The sequence below is a fragment of the Rhineura floridana genome, chromosome 8 (genome assembly GCF_030035675.1).
Source record: "Rhineura floridana isolate rRhiFlo1 chromosome 8, rRhiFlo1.hap2, whole genome shotgun sequence".
NCBI classification, from domain to species: domain Eukaryota; kingdom Metazoa; phylum Chordata; class Lepidosauria; order Squamata; family Rhineuridae; genus Rhineura; species Rhineura floridana.
In genome coordinates, this window is record NC_084487.1 from 85,880,729 (window position 1) to 85,898,988 (window position 18,260).

At 42.1% G+C, this 18,260-nt stretch overlaps 1 protein-coding gene across 30 annotated transcripts in view; it reads right to left on the reverse strand.

Annotated features, from left to right (window-relative positions):
* The window catches only part of IMMP2L (inner mitochondrial membrane peptidase subunit 2), a 797,369-nt gene that overhangs the window by 655,184 nt on the left and 123,925 nt on the right, over window positions 1-18,260 (reverse strand). The window lies entirely within an intron of this gene.

Genomic DNA, 18,260 nt, shown 5'->3' on the forward strand with positions numbered 1-18,260 from the left:
AATACTATGTCAACACCATTTTCCTATCTCCAAGTGTAGGGTATATATAGAATAACTAGGCATTCCATCATCTGGCACTTGCTTCCAAACCAACAACAATCCAAACCTGTTTTGTTTAAATCTCTATTAGAGTTATAATTTGACCAAGACTTAGTACTTTTTGGGGGGGGGTTAAAAGTAAAGTGTACACTTAAAACCACTCAAAACTTTGAAAAACAGATTTGTTACAGGACTATTGTGCGAAGGTGGGACTTTAAGCTTCATAAATATTTTGGGAATTATTTTTTTAAAAAAAGACTTTTGGTTGGATGTGGCTAGATGGTCATTTATTGGGGCACTAATTATCACTGCCTTCCTCCAACCTCTTCCTCAGTTGTGCTGAGAAACCAGGTCTGTTGGGCTCCCGCTCTGGCTCTCCCTCAACAGATAATAATAATTAATAAGAGTTGGTGCCCGAGGTAAATGAAGCAAAGTGTACAAAGGACCCCAGTCAATGTATGTTTGCAAGATGGATGGGTGGCTCATAAAACAGATGATTAATAAAGGGGTAGTAGCCAAAGTTATAAATAACCCATTATTGTTCCACTAGAAAGTTCAAAACAAACATTAGAAAGTCAAGTAAGCCAGTACAGATAGACTAAACAATGAAAACGAATTTGAATTAACAAATAATGATTCTTGGCTTTTAAAGAATGAGCAGTGTTTTAGACAGAGAAAGAAAAACTAAATACCTGAAAAAGAATTTTAATTGTCTGAAATCTCCCTCTCACATCTCTCACTGGAATGCTAGCCTATTAATACATCATCTTACACAAATGAATCTCAGTTGAATTATTAATCAAATCACTATGAATTCCAGTCTATATCATTTCTATCACCTAAAACTTCTTCCCAAATCACATTATTAACTTCCAGTGCCTGCAAGAATTTTATTATTATTTATTTTATTAAATTTATATACCGCCCCATAGGGGACTACCATCACCCAGGGAAAAGGGAGAGCCATCTGCTACGGCTGTTTGTCTGCCTGCCTGCCTGCCTGCCTGCCTGCTGGATTGCTTGCTGCTGCTCAGCTACCACCACCGCCCTTTCCCTGTTGGACTTCTGTGCTCCAGGTTGCCATGCCTTGCAAGACCAGGCCCCCAGGTACGCAGCCATCTGTTGCTGATTTCATCCACCTGTCCCTTCCCTGGAGGGGATACATAAGCTGGATGGCTGAGGTGGCTCCTGCTTTGTAGATTCCCTGGCTTTTTGTGGGTCTTCAGTTATGTGCCTGGGAGAGAGGACTCAGAGCCAAGTGGGGAGACTTGAGGGGCCCCCAATCAGTGTAGTGATGGGTAGAGGGAGATATGGCGTTGTGAGGAGGACTTGCCAGGTAAGGGGAACACGGCCCAGGCAGTTAACAACTGTGCCTTGTTCCAGGCCTCCCCACACCCGCAAGTTTGTTGGTTGCCCTATCAGCCAGCTCTCAAACCTCCGGATACTGCTCCTAAATGCCGGATGGGTACATAATAAGATTTCCCTCATTCATGATTTAATTGTGGATAAGGCAGCCGATCTAGTATGTATAACTGAGACTGGGTGGGTGAGCAGGGAGGAGTCAGTCTCTCCCAGCTATGTTCGCCAGGGTACCTGGTTCAGCATCACGGTAGACCTGAGGGTCGGGGAGGGGGGGGTTGCTGTGGTCTATAAGAGCTCCATCTCCCTCTGCAAGCACCCTGTCCATGTGACTACTGGTCTGGAGTGTTTGCACCTTGTGTAGGGTCAGCGGGACAGATTGGGGATTCTGTTGGTATACTGCCCACCCCACTGCCCAACAGACTCCCTAGCTGAGCTGACGGAGGTGGTCTCGGGTGTACTGTTGAGATCCCCCCGACTGTTGGTTCTGGGGGATGTCAACATCCATGCTGAGCCCACATTATCCCGGGCGGCTCAGGATTTCATGGTCTCCATGACAACCATGGGACTGTCCCAACATGCCATTGGCCCAACACATGTAGCAGGACATACTCTAGTCTTGGTTTTTGCAACTGGACATGAAGATGGTGATCTGAATGTGGGGGGCCTTGCATCAGTCCCCCTGTCATGGACAGATCACTGCTTGCTGAAGGTTAGACTTACAGTGGCTTTTCCCCTCTGCAAGGGTGCGGGACCTATTAAGTTGGTCCGTCCCCAGAGACTAATGGATCCGGATGGTTTCCAAACGGCTCTGGGGAGTTTTCCGGATGATAAGGCTGGCGCTCCTGTCGAAACCCTGGTTAAACAGTGGAATACAGAAATGACCCAAGTGGTTGACATGATTGCTCCTGTGTAGAGCTCGTACGGGTTCATGATATACCCCAGACCTGAGAGTGAGGAAACAATATAGGAGATGGCTTGAGTGCAGATGGAGAAGAACTCCTGGTGGATGCAATTACACACTGGTAAGTGCCTATGGTAAGCTGTATTTAGGGGCAGTGAGGGCTGCAAAAAAACAATATTTTGCTGCCATTATCAAATCATCAATCTGCCACCCAGCGGAGCTCTTCAGATTTGTCCGGGGGCTATTACACGCTGGCCCCCAAGGACATGGCAGAATCATGTGAGGCCAGCTGTAATGAATTTGCTAGGCACTTCCAGGATAAAATCTTTAGCATCCACCAGGACTTAAGACTCCATTGTTATAGCAGGTGAATCAAGCGGGGTATCCAGAGCACAGCCTTCTCACGATTTCTTGGATGAGTTTCAGTTGGTACAGCTTGAGGACGTTGACAAGGTGCTTGGACAGGTTCGTGTAACCACTTCTATGCTGGATCCTTGACCTTCTTGGCAAATAAAAGCTAGCAGGGATGGAACAGCTGGCTGGGCCAGGAAAGTGATTAATGCCTCTCTGTGAGAGGGGATGGTCCCTGGCTGACTGAAAGAGGCAGTAGTGAGACCACTCCTGAAGAGACCCTCCCTGGACCCAGAAAATCTTAATAACTATAGGCCGGTAGCAAATGTTCCATTCCTGGGCAAGGTCCTTGAACAAGCGGTGGCAGGCCAGCTCCAGACACTCTTGGATGAGACCGATTATCTGGATCTATTTCAGTAATGTTTTAGGCCTGGTTTTGGCACGGAAACAGCCTTGGTCGCCCTGTATGATGAGCTCTGTCAGGGGAGAGACAGGGGAAGTGTGACTCTGTTGATTCTCCTTGATCTCTCAGCGGCTTTCGATACCATCGACCATGGTATCCTTCTGGGAAGACTGGCTGAGTTGGGAATGGGAGGGACTGCATGGTGGTGGTTCTGCTCCTACTTGGCGGGTTGGCTTCAGTAGGTGGTGCTTGGGGAACATTGCTCGGCACCCTACACTAATCAAAATGGGGTTCCGCAGGGCTCAGTTCTGTCCCCCATGCTGTTCAACATCTACATGAAACCGTTGGGTGCAGTCATCCGGAGCTTTGGAGTGCGTTGCCATCAGTATGCTGATGACACGCAGCTCTATTTCTTCTTTTTCATCTTCTTCAGGTGAGGCTGTCAATGTGCTGAACCAGTGCCTGGCTGCGACAATGGACAAGGGCTAATAAAACAGGCTCAATCCAGACAAGACTGAGATGCTGCTAGTGGGTGGTTCTTCTGACCTGATGGTGGATGTCCAACCTGTCCTGGATGGGGTTGCACTCCCCCTGAAGGAGCAGGTTCGTAGCTTGGCGGTTCTCCTAGAACCATCTCTGTCACTTGAGGCTCAGGTAGCCTCGGTGATACGGAGTGCCTTCTACCAACTTCGGTTGCCGGCCCAGCTATGCCACTATCTGGACAGGGATAACCTGGCTTCAGTTGTCCATGCTCTGGTAACCTCCAAATTAGATTACTGCAATGCACTCTACGTGGGGCTGCCTTTGCAAATGGTTCAGAAGCTGCATCTTGTGCAAAATGCAGCAGTCAGATTGGTAACAGGGACGAGACAGTTTGAACATATAAAACTGATTCTTGCCCACTTGCATTGGCTGCCTGCATGTTTCTGAGCTCGATTCAAGGTGCTGGTTTTAACCTATAAAGCCTTACAGGGCTTAGGACCACAATACCTGATGGAACGCCTCTCCTGACATGAACCCACCCATACACTGCGCTCAACATCCAAGACCCTCCTCCGGGTGCCTCCTCCAAGAGAAGCTGGGAGTCTGGCAACAAGGTAGAGGGCCTTCTCAGTGGTGGCCCCCAAATTGTGGAATGATGCTCCTGATGAGGTGTGCCTGGCGCCAACCCTGTTATCTGTTCTGCACCAGGTCAAGACTTTCCTCTTCTCCCAGGCATTTTAGCATGTGTTTTTAAAAATCTCTTGTTCTTTTTTAAATTTGTGTATTTGTTTTTAATGTTTTTAATTGCTGTAAACCACCCAGAGAGCTTCGGCTATGGGGCAGTATATAAATGTAATAAAAAAATAAATAAATAAACTTTAAGAAATCACAGAACAGTTTAATTACATTTACGTTTATATAAATAACATAATGCACAGAGTCTATTTGCTTACTTCTACAATGTTCTCAAAAATGTTTTTCAATAACCTAAGTAAAATTTTCTGTTATTCAAATATGCACATCATTTTTGTATATCCGATCTGTTATGAAGTTGCCACTGGCTGTTTTTTCTTGTACTTGGATTAGGCTGGTGTCATTTAGTCGTGAACATATCAGAAACCATTTGCAATCATATATTAATTTTCCTTTCCTGTCTGCAGCATTTAAAAAATGCATTTTAAATGTCAGGAACTGTGGAAATGACAGGAGGCTTTTTTTCTGCATAAATGTTGTGAGCCATGGTAGGGAGGGAGGGAGAGGGGGAGGGAGAGAGAACTCTTGCTTTATCTAGCACTGGCATAGCTGGGAAATCAGTGATAAACAATGGACAGCAAGGGCCAAATGGTATACTTTATACACATCTTGAGTCACATTCACCTTCAGACTTGCTGAGGGGGGCTGAAACTGGTTAGCCTGGTTGAAGTCTGAAATGTGTTCAAAAAAACCCTTAAGCGCTGCATTTGTCTGGTTTATGCACTGCAACAATACTCAACAAACTCATACCTTAACTATGTCCTCATACAGTCACCTGGCTATAAAGGTATTTGATTAAAAAAAAATCAGATGTGGTGCAGGCACCCTATTCATGACAGTTAAGGAAAACTATGCAATCTTTACCTAAACCCTCCCTTACGGCTTTGATGACCTGCTGTAGACTAATAAACTTTCACTCTCTTTAGAAACAAGCTTAGAAAATGTTCTCAATGTGTGCCACTACGTTCGTCAGTTAAGGGCAAAAGAAAACAACCACAGTCAGATTTTAACATGTCAAAAGACCCCCCTCCCATCTAAGATACGCATCCAAGTTTTCAAAGTTTATGTTTTCATACCATACTCTCTTCATGTCCCTCTGCTCAGAAGTGCCCCAGTTTTTGTTGTTGTGTTAAAGTCTTAAAGTGTTGTGTTAAAGTGGGTTGTTCCTTGTGATACAAGAGGCTGGATGAAAGTTAGAGTGCAAGTGGCGAAAGACATGCTGTGAGGTTGATGAGAAATGAGTAAAACATCATAACCATACCTACTGTTTGGCAGTGCGGATGCCAAAGAAGGCCCACTTCTCTGCCACCATCACATCCTCAAGTAACAGTCCAGTGGAGCTTTTCTGTATTGTCAGGGGTATGTTGACAGCAACTCCAGGAAATGGAGTTTTAGACCCTTTGATGGCCCACTGTGAATTGTTTGCAAGGCACTTTGAAGGTAAAATTGCTCACCTCTGTAAGAATCTGGATGCCCCATCCATATCTATGGTAGTCCCCAGTGAGGTGTCCACTGCAATTCCTGCTGCAACTTCTTGGGAACAGTTTCAGTTGATGCGGCCTGATGATGTGGACAAGGTGCTTGTGACGATGCAGCCAGCAATGTGTCCTCTTGAAGCTTGCCCTTTTTGGCTTTTTAAAACTTGCCAAGGGGGTTTGACTAAATTAATGCAAGGTGTGGTCAATGCATCGTTGTGAGAGGGAGTGGTTCCACCCACTGTGAAAGAGGTGGTGATCCAACTGCTCCTGCAAAAGCCTACCCTGGACCCATTGGTTTGTGACAACAACTGCCCGGTCGCAAATACACCATTTTTAGGAAAGGCGATTGAGAGGCTTGTGGCACAGCAATTGCAAGTACTCCTGGATGAAACAGATTATCTTGACCTATTCCAGTCTGGGTTCAGGCCTGATTATGAGACTGAATCAGGCTTGGACGCTCTGATGGATGACCTGAATCAGGAGAAGAACAGAGGGAGTGCGACCCTGTTATTCTTACTTGATCTCCCAGCAGCTTTTGACACCATTGGAAATGGTATTCTGCTGGGCCGACTTGGTGAGATGGGTATTGGAGGTACTGTTTGACAGTGGTTCCAATCCTATCTCCAGGGTTGTTTTCAGAGAATAGAATTGGGTGATTGTCTCTCGGTCCCCTGGAGTTGTGCTGTGGGGTGCCGCAGGGAACCATCTTGTCCCCCATGCAGTTTGACATCTACATGAAGCCATTGGGAGTGGTCATCAGATGATTTGGGGCAAGGTGTCAGCAGCATGCTCACGACATCCAGCTCTATTTCTCTGTAATATTTGAATTGGGACAGGCCATGCAAGCCCTGGACCCGTACCTGGACTTGGTGATGGGCTGGATGAGGGCCAATAAACTGACTGAGGTGCTGTGGGTTGGTGGTTCTCGAGTTTGGATAACTGGTCAGTTGCCTGCTTTGGATGGGGTTGTACTCCCTCTGAAAGAGCAGGTTCATAGTCTGGGGCTACTCCTGGATCCATCTTTGTCGCTAGAGGCCCAGGTGACCTCAGTGGCTGGTAAGACAGCTGCAGCCATTTCTGGACTGGGATGGCCTGACCACTGTTGTCCATGCACTGGTAACATCCAGGTTAGATTACTGTAACCCTTGAGGTTGGTCCAGAAGCTGCAACTGGTGCAAGGGGCAAGGTATCACCAACATGTCACCCTGCTGCTGAATGAATTGCACTGGCTACCTCTAGGATGAACACCTTAATATGGTGAAGGGGTTTGAGAGTGTTGAAAAAGTTAAGAGCAATGCCGTCAGGAGTCTAGACCAAGAGGCTAGGCTCCTAGCAGGGGCACCCAAGGCAGAATGGTCAAAGTTGAGACACCAGACTAAGATGCATCCAAACTCAGAGGAAGGCAATGGTAAGCCACCTCTGAATACCTCTTACCACGAAAACCCTATGAACAGAGTATCCAAAATGCAACACGAGATGGTGCTGGAAGATGAGACCCCCAGTTCAGAAGGCACTCATCAAGCTTCGGGGGAAGAACAAAGGACAAGTACGAGTAGCACTGTGACTAATGACGCAGCTGGGTCAAAGCCAAAAGGAAGCGGAGGTGGCAGAGTCACTCTATACGTGAAAGAAGGCATTGAATCCAGCAAGCTCGAAACCCCAAAAGAGGCAGACTCCTCCACAGAATCGTTGTGGGTGGTGATACCATGCCCCAGGAGGGACTTAATACTGGGAACGATCTATCGTCCCCCTGATCAAAATGCTCAGGGAGACCTTGAGATATGAAATTGAGGAAGCATCCAAACTAGGAAATGTGGTAGTAATGGGTGACTTCAACTACCCGGACATAGACTGGCTGCATATGTGTTCCAGTCATGACAAAGAAGCAAAGTTTCTAGATATTCTAAATGACTATTCCCTAGACCAGTTGGTCATGGAACCGACCAGAGGGACGGCAACCCTGGACTTAATCCTCAGTGGGGACCGGGACCTGGTGCGAGATGTAAGTGTTGTTGAACCGATTGGGAGCAGTGACCATAGTGCTATTAAATTAAACATACATGTAACTGGCCAAGTGCCAAGAAAATCCAACACGGTCACATTTGACTTCAAAAGAGGAAACTTCACAAAAATGAGGGGACTGGTAAAAAGAAAGCTGAAAAACAAAGTCCAGAGGGTCACATCACTCGAAAAGGCTTGGAAGTTGTTTAAAAACACTATATTAGAAGGTCAACTGGAGTGCATACCGCAGATCAGAAAAGGTACTGCCAGGGCCAAGAAGATGCCAGCATGGTTAACGAGCAAAGTCAAGGAAGCTCTTAGAGGCAAAAAGTCTTCCTTCAGAAAATGGAAGTCTTGTCCAAATGAAGAAAATAAAAAAGAACACAAACTCTGGCAAAAGAAATGCAAGAAGACAATAAGGGATGCTAAAAAAGAATTTGAGGAGCACATTGCTAAGAACATAAAAACCAACAACAAAAAATTCTATAAATACATTCAAAGCAGGAGACCATCTAGGGAGACGATTGGACCCTTGGATGATAAGGGAGTCAAAGATGTACTAAAGAACGATAAGGAGATTGCAGAGAAGCTAAATGAATTCTTTGCATCTGTCTTCACAGTGGAAGATATAGGGCAGATCCCTGAACCTGAACTAACATTTGCAGGAAGGGATTCTGAGGAACTGAGACAAATAGTGGTAACGAGAGAGGAAGTTCTAAGCTTAATGGACAATATAAAAACTGACAAATCACCGGGCCCGGATGGCATCCACCCGAGAGTTCTCAAAGAACTCAAAGGTGAAATTGCTGATCTGCTAACTAAAATATGTAACTTGTCCCTTGGGTCCTCCTCCGTGCCTGAGGACTGGAAAGTGGCAAATGTAACACCAATCTTCAAAAAGGGATCCAGAGGGGATCCCGGAAATTACAGGCCAGTTAGCTTAACTTCTGTCCCTGGAAAACTGGTAGAAAGTATTATTAAAGCTAGATTAACTAAGCACATAGAAGAACAAGCCTTGCTGAAGCAGAGCCAGCATGGCTTCTGCAAGGGAAAGTCCTGTCTCAGTAACCTATTAGAATTCTTTGAGAGTGTCAACAAGCATATAGATAGAGGTGATCCAGTGGACATAGTGTACTTAGACTTTCAAAAAGCGTTTGACAAGGTACCTCACCAAAGGCTTCTGAGGAAGCTTAGCAGTCATGGAATAAGAGGAGAGGTCCTCTTGTGGATAAGGCATTGGTTAAGAAGCAGAAAGCAGAGAGTAGGAATAAACGGACAGTTCTCCCAATGGAGGGCTGTAGAAAGTGGAGTCCCTCAAGGATCGGTATTGGGACCTGTACTTTTCAACTTGTTCATTAATGACCTAGAATTAGGAGTGAGCAGTGAAGTGGCCAAGTTTGCTGATGACACTAAATTGTTCAGGGTTGTTAAAACAAAAAGGGATTGCGAAGAGCTCCAAAAAGACCTCTCCAAACTGAGTGAATGGGCAGAAAAATGGCAAATGCAATTCAATATAAACAAGCGTAAAATTATGCATATTGGAGCAAAAAATCTGAATTTCACATACACGCTCATGGGGTCTGAACTGGCGGTGACCGACCAGGAGAGAGACCTCGGGGTTGTAGTGGACAGCACGATGAAAATGTCGACCCAGTGTGCAGCAGCTGTGAAAAAGGCAAATTCCATGCTAGCGATAATTAGGAAAGGTATTGAAAATAAAACAGCCGATATCATCATGCCGTTGTATAAATCTATGGTGCGGCCGCATTTGGAATACTGTGTACAGTTCTGGTCGCCTCATCTCAAAAAGGATATTCTAGAGTTGGAAAAGGTTCAGAAGAGGGCAACCAGAATGATCAAGGGGATGGAGCGACTCCCTTACGAGGAAAGGTTGCAGCATTGGGGGCTTTTTAGTTTAGAGAAAAGGCGGGTCAGAGGAGACATGATAGAAGTGTATAAAATTATGCATGGCATTGAGAAAGTGGATAGAGAAAAGTTCTTCTCCCTCTCTCATAATACTAGAACTTGTGGACATTCAAAGAAGCTGAATGTTGGAAGATTCAGGACAGACAAAAGGAAATACTTCTTTACTCAGCGCATAGTTAAACTATGGAATTTGCTCCCACAAGATGCAGTAATGGGCACCAGCTTGGACGGCTTTAAAAGAAGATTAGACAAATTCATGGAGGACAGGGCTATCAATGGCTACTAGCCGTGATGGCTGTGCTGTGCCACCCTAGTCAGAGGCAGCATGCTTCTGAAAACCAGTTGCCGGAAGCCTCAGGAGGGGAGAGTGTTCTTGCACTTGGGTCCTGCTTGCCGGCTTCCCCCTGGCACCTGGTTGGCCACTGTGAGAACAGGATGCTGGACTAGATGGGCCACTGGCCTGATCCAGCAGGCTCTTCTTATGTTCTTATGTTAAGCCCAGAGGCTGATGCACACAGATGCGAAAGGAGAGTCCGGGGTTGTACAACACACACAATAGGAACATGGAATGTGAGGAGCATGAACCAGGGAAAGTTAGAAATTGTCAAGCAAGAAATTGAACGTATCAACATTACAGTACTTGGCATGAGTGAATTAACGTGGACGGGAATGGGACATTTTCAATCACGCAACTACAAAATATTTTATGCAGGAAATGAGAAATTAAGAAGAAATGGGGTTGCTTTAATAGTGAGAAGTGATGTAGCAAAAGCAATTAGGAGCTACAACGCACGGTCTGAGTGAGTGATATCAATGAGATTAAACGGGAAGCCTATTAACATAACCATCATCCAAGTCTACAATCCAATGGCAAATGCAGAAGAGGAACTGGACAGATTTTACGCAGAAGTACAGGAAAAAATTGATCACACACCAAAACAAGATGTGCTGATAATCATGGGAGACTGGAATGCAAAAGTAGGGAAAACAGAAGAACTAGAAAATCTAGGAGAATGGGGCTTAGAAGACAGAAATGAAGCAGGAGAAAGACTTATTGAATTCTGTGAAGGCAATAATTTGTTTCTTGTGAACACATTTTTTGAACAACCGAAAAGAAGACTGTACACGTGGACATCACCAAATGGTCAATACAGGAATCAAATTGTTTATATAATTGGTAGCAGAATATGGACAAGTTCCATACTTTCAGCAAAAACAAGATCAGGAGCAGACTGCGGTACAGATCATGTACTGGTCGTATCGAACATCAGAGTAAAGCTAAAGAACAACAACAAAGCAATCATAATGCCAAAATACAATTTAAATAACATCCCAGAAGAATATAAAGATCAAATAAGGAACAGGTTTGAGGCTTTTAACTTAGTTGACAGAGAACCAGAAGAACTATGGAGTGAAGTCAGAGGCATTATCAGGGAAGAATGCAAAAAGACAATACCTCTAGTTAAAAAGAGAGAAAGACCTCAATGGATGACGGAAGAAACTCTTAAAATGGTTAAAGAGAGAAGGAAAGCAAAAGCAAAAGGCAATAGAAACACAGTCGGAACCCTAAATGCAACAATACAGCAACTAGTACGTACGGACAAAGAGAACTATTACAATAGTTACTGTATGGAAATAGAAGAGGACAACAAAAAGGGAAGAACAAGAGCCCTATTCCAAAATAACAGAGAAATGAAAGGGAAATTTAAACCAAGAGTAGGGATGTTGAATAATCAACAGGGGAACACACTAACTGAGCAAGATGAAATAAAAGGAAGATGGAAGCAATACACTGAGGAACTCTATAAAAGAGATGCCAGGATCTCAGATTCGTTCACAGAGGAACCACATGATGAAGAACCAGAAATTTTAGAATGTGAGGTGAAAGTTGCTCTTAAAATACTTGGAAGAAACAAAGCACCAGGAACAGATGGCATACCAACAGAATTGCTACAAGCTACTGAGACTGAATCTGTACAAACTTTAAAAAAAAATCAAGAAATATGGAAAACCAAACAATGGCTCACAGACTGGAAGCATTCCAAATACATCTCAATTCCAAAGAAAGGGGATCCCAGGGAATGCAGTAATTATCAAACTATTGCCTTAATATCCCATGCAAGTAAAGTAATGCTCAAGATTCTACAACAAAGGCTCTCACCATATATGGAGTGAGAAATGCCAGACATCCAAGCTGGATTTAGAAAGGGAAGAAGCACCAGGGATCATATCACAAACATACGTTGGATAATGGAACAGAGCAAGGAATTTCAGAAGAAAATCACCCTGTGCTTTATAGATTACAACAAAGCCTTTGACTGTGTAGATCATGGAAAACTATGGAATGCTTTAAAAGAAATGGGGGTACCACAGCATCTGATTGTCCTGATGCACAACCGATACTCTGGACAAGAGGCTACTGTAAGGACAGAATATGGAGAAACCGATTGGTTCTCCATTGGAAAGGGTGTGAGACAGGGGTGTATATTATCACCCTATTTGCTTAATCTATATGCAGAACATATCATGCGGAAAGTGGGATTGGACCAAGATGAAGGAGGTGTGAAAATTGGAGGGAGAAATATCAATAATTTAAGATATGCAGACGATACCAAACTACTAGCAGAACCCAGTAATGATTTGAAACGAATGCTGATGAAAGTTAAAGAGGAAAGCACAAAAGCAGGACTACAGCTGAACGTCAAAAATACTAAAGTAATAACAGAAGATTTATGTAACTTTAAAGTTGACAATGAGGACATTGAACTTGTCAAGGATTATCCATAGCTTGGCACAGTCATTAACCAAAATGGGGACAATAGTCAAGAAATCAGAAGAAGGCTAGGACTGGGGAGGGCAGCTATGAGAGAACTAGAAAAAGTCCTCAAATGCAAAGATGTATCACTGAACAATAATGTCAGGATCATTCAGACCATGGTATTCTCGATCTCTATGTATGGATGTGAAAGTTGGACAGTGAAGAAAGTGGGTAAGAGAAAAATCCACTCATTTGAAATGTGGTGTTGGAGGAGAGCTTTGCAGATACCATGGACCGTGAAAAAGACAAATAATTGGGTGTCAAAACAAATAAAACCAGAACTATCACTCGAAGCTAAAATGATGAAACTGAGGTTATCATACTTTGGACACATCATGAGAAGACATGATTCACTAGAACAGACCATATTGCTGGGAAAAACAGAAAGGAGTAGAAAAAGAGGAAGACCAAACAAGAGATGGATTGATTCCATAAAGGAAGCCACAGACTTGAACTTACAAGGTCTGAACAGGGTGGTTCATGACAGATGCTACTGGAGGTCGCTGATTCATAGGGTCGTCATAAGTCATAATCCATCTGAAGGCACGTAACAACCACCACCACCTATTAGCTACTGGTCTAGATTCAAGGTGCTGGTTTTGGTGTACAAAGCCCTATACAGCTTGGGACTGGGATATCTGAAGGACCGCATTACCCTTAAATACCCAGTCTATCACTTCTGTCTGCAGGTGAGGGCCTCCTACAGATATCTTATCAGGAGGTCCATTGCACACAACATAGGAAATGGACCGTTAGTGTAGTGGCACCTACCGTTTGGAATTCCCTTTCCTGAAATATTAGAAAGGCACTACCCTCTGTTATCTTTTCGACACCTACTGAAGACCTTCCTCTTTCAACAAGCCTTTTAAGTAGAGACCTTATCCAAGTCTGTGTTGGACTTATCTATTATTATGTTTTTAAAGATATTTTGTTTTAATATGTTTTTAAAGGATATTTTGTTGTAATACATTTTAAAGTCTGTTTTGGGGGGTTTTTTTAGAGAGTTTTTAATGCTTTTGATTGCTGCCCTGGGCTCCTACTGGGAGGAAGGGCAGGATATAAATCTAATAAATAAAGTAAATAATAAATAATATGAGATCATGTCTAGCAGCCAATCTTCCTACTGATCGTAGTTATGAATTAATCATGTTGCTCATTACTATTGACTTCTGTATATACATGCTTTTATTTCATAAATTGTTCCTCGTCCCTCCATCCCAGCTTTCATTTATTCATTGTTATTTTATTAATTTACCAAACATAATTACCCTTAATTCTTATTTGGTGTTTACACACCTTGTACAGTACAACACTCCATATGGATCCCATAGTCCTAATTATCATAGTATCCCATGTTACTTATATCATCATACTCATCCAACCGTCATGTTCTTAGATAAGTGTTTACACAACTACCAAACCACCAAAAAACGGTTCACCAAAAACCGTTTTCATGTGAAATGGTTGTGCACATTAATAGACAAGTATAAGCACATGGTGCTGGGTTTTTTTTAGCACTCCTGGGGAATGAAGTTTTCCAACTGTGTCCCCAAAAGCTTTCATCAGTGCCCCTCTCTATCACGGGGAAGAAACAAGAGCTGCACATTGTCTCAACTTCTTGGGTGAGGCTATGCTTTGCCCCTCCCCAGAGATGGGTTCATAAATAATACATAATGGGAAGCTGCTAATCCCCTCCCTCCAGTGGTCACAACACAACCTTTGAAGAGCAGTATATTGTAACAGGCTCAGCTGCACCAGCACCTAAGACCAAGAGAGTGGACATCTTCCATCACTCTCTCCCAGAGATCTATAACTCGTAACTACCAACTGTATTAATTTACCCCTTATTGACAACCACCTTGGGTGGAATAGTGGGATAATTTTAAATAAATAAATGGTTATGTCCACAACGTACAGTGCTACTCATCTCAGAAGCCACACACAACACCATCACAATATTTCTTGGAAATAACTTTTCATGTTCTGCTTGTTTTCACCCAATGCTTTCACTTGCTCCTTGCAGCACAACAAAACATGTTGAAGCAACTATATAATTTATCAGTAATTGACATGAAAGCAGCATTTAGATACCACATACAGTCACTGCCTGCTGTGACACATCACAATTTGCTTGTAGCAGTCATCAATGTAATTGTCAGAATAATTAGCAATTATTTGACATGTGCTTTTCCTCTTCCCTCAATTGTGTTATTAGAAGAGCAATCCACAGCCTATGCAATTTTATCCATTATCTGTGGAAAGAATACATTTTAGCTGTCCAACATGACTTGTAAACGTTTATTTGCCATTATAGCACAGTTGAATGTGTGTGTGTGTGTGTGTGTGTGTGTGTGTGTGTGTGTGTGACCCCAGAAACCACTGATGTTTGGACACTATCAAGCCACAGCTTTATGTCCCATTGGTTTAAATGATAACATTAAGCATACATATACAAAAAATGATCAGAACAAAGAGCATTACCATTAAGAAATATTTCCATTTTAATAAAGAGCTTAAATAATACATAACGGCAGAACCTTACAAAGCATAAAGAGGGAAATATCAATATCTAAACATCATAAATGGCATAGTAATGGAACTTCCAAAACATTATGTGGGTTTATATGAAATGAAACTTTCCAAATGTTGATTATGTCCCAAATACAATGAAAATCACTTTGATAAAGGAGGAACAATACATCTTTTTCAATAGTAGGATACAATTATCTTTGCAGCTGACAACAAATATATTACTATTTCTAAATAACTGAAAATCAGATATTTTTTTTTAAAAAGAAACAAATGATCTGCAGGAATTCTACACTGACTGCTTTCTATGTATTTAACAAAATAGTATCCCAAAATCCTTTGATTTCACACACACACACACACACACAAAGAGAGGGAGGGAACTCTGCATAAGACGGTGCCATAGGCTGAAGTATAACTGGTGGTTTTCTCCAGATTATTCTAGTTATGTTATACCACAATCATTCCCACACTACTATTAGTATTGCAATCCTCAGTTAGGCACAAGATACAGAACAATCTCAAACTTAGTTGCTTCTCTCAAAGGACTATGCTTTCAAATCAGTGACAAAATAGAAAATTGATATGTAAATATTGAACTGCCAGTGAAACAAAGTCTCAACATGGCTGTTGCTTGATCATAAGATAAAACAACAACATCCTTTACATTCCATATAGACATATACAGGACATAGTTCTGGATTTATTTATTTTCATTTTAGCAACAATGGGTGGTGTTTAATGCAAATTCTACTCAGAGCAGACCTACTGAAGTTAATGGGCCTGATTAACTTAGGTTTATTCATTTCAATGGGTCTACTTTGAGTAGGACAAACCAATATGTACATGGGGAAAGCCCGGTGAGCTCGACTTAATCCTATGATTTCCATTTTAAAAATCTCAACAACCCTTACTCAAGGGTTTGTTCAAGTTTTCATGGGTATAAATATGTCATAAAAAGATATACAGTTCCTTGCTCTAGTTCAAATTCCAAACGATTCTTCCCAGTTTTAGTGGACAAAGCAAGTAGTGATGTCTGTTCTTCATGTTTATTGAGGATGTGGTTGGGGAGAGTTTTGCTTGGTTACTGTGGTTGCATGTCTAGTTTTATTCCTCGAGTTTGGCATAAGAAGAAGATATATATATCATTTGTACAAATACTAACACACATTTTCTGCCTCGGGGCAAAAAATATACCAGAAAATTGTCAGACAAATAATGTAGATTAAACTGTCAGATATCACCCAAAGACTACCATATCAAAATATTACATTCTATATGGGCCTTCAAGGGGATTTAGTTTGGTCTCCCTGCCTCATTATCAACCTTTAAGAGTGTCGCTGTGCTTTTAAGGGGGAAAATTAAAGGCACCTACCAAGTCTTCAGTATTTGCCTGACGTCCTGTGTTCTTGCATTCGAATTCCATGGGGGACTCCTACACACACATGCACCTTGACAAGGGAGGCTGGAATTCCAATGAACCTGAACTCTACCAAGTCGCAATCCGTACATGACAAAGAAATCACATCAAGCTCCCCTACATCCTGATCACTCAATTTAGCATAAAACACCAAATCTAGTGTATAAGCTGCAAGAGGAAACAGATCCATGGATGCCACTGAGGTCATGAAATCTTGAGCCATCTCACTCTTGCTGAAACACCCATAGTAACCACATTGTTTGCTTATATCGTTATAGTTTTACAATGACCAGATACAAAATCAATATGTAAGAGTTGTATCCAACTCAGTCGTACACAGGGTAGACACACTGAAATAAATGAACTTGTTAACCCGCTGAGTTCAGTAGGTCTGCTATGCGTGTGTTTCATTGAAATATCACCCATAATGTTTATAACATGGTCTATCAAAGCCTAAAATAAACTATTCATCATGTTGCACACAGAAACTAGAAAATTAGCAAAATTGAAAATTAACCAGTTCAGAATTCCCTGTGGCTCTGAAGATGTTACCTCCATGCTTCTCGTATTATTGTTTGTATCCACTCTTAAATGGCATGATAGTCTTTCATTTCTGGCATCCCATCCACATCAGTTGACTACAAAATCAGATAGTTACATATTTGATAAGCAATCACAATGGTTATATAAATTAATAATCAAGTTGGGATTTAATTATTTCCTTTGCATGTCTGATATGGATAATTATATGGATAACATAACTAATTTTAAGCGTACAAAAGAAGAGCTGACAAACCTATAGTTATAGCAAAATACAGCATTTTGGCTTTACTTTATTTAGCAAGTAAAGACTGGAACATATTTTCAACATGCAAAAAGTTCATTTTATTTCTGGACACTGGAGGCAAATTCTGTGGTCTGCTGCTCTGCCATAAACAGCTGTTTGATTATGTTTGTATTACATTAAGTAGCCTTTCGGGGTTTCCAGGATATTTTTTCTTAATGACCAAAAGTAAGTCAAGTATAATACATAAGAAGCATAATATAAAGCAGCCTTCACCATCATGGTGCCCTCCAGATATTTGGCACTCCAGTTCCCGTCATCTGAGCCAGCATAGTTATAGTCCAAAATATCTGGAGCACAACAGATATATATTATCTGGTTGCTGTATATTATGCTCATGTATTCTACTAGAGTTAACAAAGCTGATATATAGTTATTACAAACAAATCACCTTTGTCAAAGGTTCTTCAAGTCATCACATAATCTAGCAAATTCTGATTTGTTGTTGTGAAATTGCTTATAACATTAAGCCAAGCTATATGAATTTTAATTCCATCAGAGATGCAGGATGAACTTCCCTGGAAATGAACATTTATACCACATACTTGAAATAATGTTAAGATGAACATTTTTGTTGTTGTTATGTGCCTTCAAGTTGACTACGACTTATGGCGACCCTATGAATCAGCAACCTCTAACAGCATCTGTCATGAACCACACTGTTCAGATCTTGTTAGTCCAGGTCTGTGGCTTCCTTTATAGAATCAATCCATCTCTTGTTTGGCCTTCCTCTTTTTCTACTCCCTTCTGTTTTTCCCAGCATTGACCATACTGAACAAAAAAAATTGCTTCTTGTGTTAGCTATATCACTTTTCCACCACACTTTCATTATCTGAATTCCAGTCCACACTTATGCACAATAAGATAAAGGGGAGTAATATGATCTCTCATGTAACACTCTCCCTTTGTATATTAAGGTGTGTCCTTCCTTCAGAGAGAAAGGTTTCGTATA